Here is a 3968-nt window from a genome sequence, read left to right as displayed (position 1 = left end):
GCTCTGACACTTTGGCCAAGCCAGTTACCTGAGGCCAGGGCCAGCTGGGATGGGCCGCAAGGAGGGGACAGAGGGTCCTGTTTCTGTGGGGAGTCCCTCCCAATAAACGTGAATTCTTAAACGCCCCCCAGGCCCTCAGGTGGATTTTCTCAGGACACCGCTCCCTTGGGTCCCTCCCAAGCCTGACCTTGGTGGGGGTCTGTTCTTGCACACACACACACACACACACACACACACACACACACACACACACCTGCTTACCAGATGGTATCATCTGCATCCCTCCTTGGGTCTGGCCCCTGGTCTTCAGACTCTGAGAAGCAAGGACAGTGTTGGTCAGTGCCATTGGCACATGGGCCCTGGCTCCTGAGACCAGCCTGCCCCAGCCCAGGGCTTGCCACCTGCAGGCACGGTCCTGCTCCGAAGCTCCTCCTGGAGTGTGCTCAGGACCACCTGGCAGCAGGGGGCGTGGCCATCATGAGCTGCAGCACAGGCCTCTCCCAGCTCTGCCCTCTCTGTGGGACTCAGGCCCTCACAGTGAACGTCTGAGGCCCGAGGATGAGAAACCCCCGGTCCCAGCACAGTGACAGGACCAGGATGGGGGCCTCTGCTCCTGCTGGTCACCCCAGGCTCCCTTGGCAGGAAGACAGAGGAGGTGGGATGCCACCCGTTCTCTGGCCCCCGCCAGGGGCTCTTAGCACCCCTCTCCTAGGCAGGGCCCAGGAGCACCCTGAATCTGCCTGAGGTGAGGGACCCTGCGAGCTTCCTGGTGACTCTGGAGCGGATGGGCCTCCTCAGCCGGCCAGCTTCCTGACTCAGGCCCCTGGCACCTGCACATGGGTGTGCAAGCCCTTTAAGGAGAGGCAGGTTAGGGTCAGGGTTAGGTGCCTGGGCTCTCGGGTGCCGCCCCAGGCCTGGGTGCCGGGGGCCTCTCCTGTCCTGTGTGGCCCGGACTTGAGCCAGGTCCGAGTGCTGTGACTGTGCTCCCTGCTGCAGCCCCTTCTCCTGCAAACCACCAGGAGCCGATGTAGCCCAGGGAACTCATCATTTATGTATTTATTGTCTGGTCCCGGGGTTGAACGTAGTGATGCTCCACCAGTGAGCTCTGCCCCCAGCCCCTTTTAGTTTTTAATTTAGTCTGTTTCCCAAGCTGGCCTTGGACATGGGATGCTCCTGCCTGAGCCTTCTGGGTGACTGGGATAACGTGTCCGGGGAGTCCCAAAGCTTTCAACGATGGTTCTGATGGAAGAACAGCCAGGACACTGGGGACTGGGGATTGCCCTGTCCTGGAGGGCTTCCTGCAGGGACTGGCCAGCGGCCAGCCCTGAGCCCAGCCCAGTGGGCCAGGGAAGACCTGCAGATGGAGGAGCCTTCTGGCCAGCCGTCCCTTGCTGGATGCCACGTCCACTCTGCCCGTCCTCCAGGGTCATGCTCCATGGAGACCAGGCATCCTGCCACCTGCTCCTGCTGGGGGGCTCACCCCTCCTACCCACGGCATCAGCCTGAGGCTGGGTCCTTTGTCATCTGTCCCAGGGCTGCTGCTTGAGGTCACTGAGGACAAGACCTGGAGGCCATTCCTGCTGCTTCCTGACCAGCCTGTGAGTGGCCTGTCACAGTAGGTGAGGAAGGCCTGCCTGGGCGGAGGGAGTGCCACTGCTCTTGAGCTTACTGTGGGACTTTGAAGTTCCCGGGAGCATCTGGCAAGGAGTGGGGGGGGGGGTTCACAGCTCCAGGCAGTCTGGAACAGGAAGCACCCTGTTCTTGGGGACGCACCCGGTGGGTGTCCTCAGGATCCATCCCTTCCTGAGCTGCTGGCCCAGGGGGCCCTGGGCCCTCCAGCAGGAGACCCTCCTACCCTCCTACCTGGCTCCCTGCGCAGCTTCCTGATGCGGCTTGGGGGGTCTCCCTTCTGGTGCAAGCCACCCATGCTCCGGCTCCTCTGGAGCTCGGCCCCCTCACTGGCTGCCTTGAGATGTCCAGGGGCCACTCCTGAGGGCAGGGCCCCAGGGCCTGGCCGGTGCCTCCTGTGTGTGGCCGGATCCTTCTCCATTCTGCCCGCGGGAGGAGGGAGCTGTGGCCTGCACAGCCTCACACTGAGGGCATTGCTGCCCCTCTCTCCCTATCGTCCCTGCTCCAGGGAGTCGCCAGAATGGGGGTGGTTGTCGTGGAGCTGCTGTGACATCACTGCAGGTCAGGGTCAAGGGTCAGCAGGCCCAGCCCAGAGCAGCCTTCCCCGCCAGCTAGGGCTTGGAGCAGGGCTCGGCTGCCTGGGTTTCTCCTGCAGATGAGGGTAGGTGGTGGCCTGGGCCAGGAACGTGGGGCTGAGTCAGACTCAGGAAGATGAAGGGGAGGGCAAGGCCGAGGCTTCCTGCCCCAGAGAGTGAGGTGGAGGTGCTCTGCTGAGAGGAGGGCTTGGAGAGCCCTCTCTGTGGCAGACTGGAGCTGTGCTGGTGTGAAAACCACCTGTACAGGACAACAGCCAGTGGCTCATCCCGGAACGCACCTTCAGCTCTGCAGACTGTCCCTGGCAGGGTCGGGGCGGCGCCTCTGACCGAGGCCGCTCCTGTCAACTCACAGCTGCTGTGGTCTGTGTCTGCACGTGGCCATCCCTGTAGGTCTCTGTCCTGACTTCTTTTTTATTATTTTGTTTTAATTATTTACTTTTTGGTACTGGGGATTGAGCCCAGGGGCACTTAACTCTGAGCCACTCCCCCATCTCTTTTTCAAAAATATATATTTTATTTAGAGATGGGGTCTGGCTGAGTTGCTTAGGGGCTCACTAAGTTGCTGGGGCTGTTTTTGAACTTGTGATCCTCCTGCCTCAGCCTCTGGAGCTCTGGGATTACAGACATGCACCACCATTCTGGGCCTGACTCTTCTTATAGGAACCCAGCAGCAGGATGAGGCTCATTCCAACACTCATATTACCTCTGACCTCCGCCAAGGCCTGTTTCCACATAGAGCCTCACTCTGAGGTGCTGGGTGTGGGGTCTTCAACATGTGACTTGGGGCACATTCAGCCCAGTGCAGCCCCACAGGAGATCCCTGCTCCTCTGCTCCAGCTGGCCACACAGAGTGGGGGTAGGGAGGGAAACCACCCTGCACCTGGAGGGCTGGGTGGGTGAGGCTGTGGATCCCACCCAGGCAGGTCCTGGGGAGGAGTAGGCATTCAGCACACCTTGCCTGACACCAGGGGGCCCAGAGTTGGGGCTGTTCCCCGGGGTAAAGAGAGAGAGCTTGGTGTGTGTGTGGGGGGGGGCAGTGGGAAGACCAGGATCAGCTGGACCAGGTCTGTGTGGGAGCTGCTGTCCTCCAGAAACTGCTGCTGGGGCCTCATCTTCTCCTGGGAGCGGGAGGTCAGAGTACCTTCCTTGCTCTGCAGGTTTTTAAAGTGCCTTGGGCTCAAAATAACTCTTCTGCCCAAGGAGCTTACTTTGAGGGGCTTGTTCTGCACCCTCAGGGGACCCACTGATGCACATACCTCCTAACCACCAGCTTACCCAGGATGAGGCTCATGGGCACCTGGAGGAAGCAAGGGAGCCTCCACACACGGGTCCTCCTGGGGCAGCCTAGAGCCTCTTGTGTCCCAGAGGCCACAGGTCACTGGCCCAAGGCTAGTGAGCAAGAGGAATGAGCAGAATGACGGGTCTCCCAGGAGCCTCTGTACCCCTCCTGGGGAACACGGGGCCTTCAGGGCATCTCCTTCCTCCGGGGCCAGCCTCCTAGTTCCGTGTTCCTTCTCATCCTGACTCTGATTTCATACACCCCAGTGTGACCTGGGTCCTCTGGTCCTGGTGCTGCCCAGAGCCCAGCCCGGGATGCTCACCAGGGCTGAAAAGAGGGCCACCCCTGACCTCCTGTGGATGGCGGAGGCTAACCAGGGACAATCCAGCCTCCGCCTTTTGGGCACAGTCCTGAGCCACTTGATGACTCCCAAGAAATGTCTGACTTGAGTCCCAGAGGCAGAC

Source organism: Urocitellus parryii, chromosome 2, assembly GCF_045843805.1.
Source record: "Urocitellus parryii isolate mUroPar1 chromosome 2, mUroPar1.hap1, whole genome shotgun sequence".
NCBI lineage: Eukaryota > Metazoa > Chordata > Mammalia > Rodentia > Sciuridae > Urocitellus > Urocitellus parryii.
The sequence above is the reverse complement of the archived record's forward strand: the minus strand, read 5'-3'. Positions refer to the sequence as shown.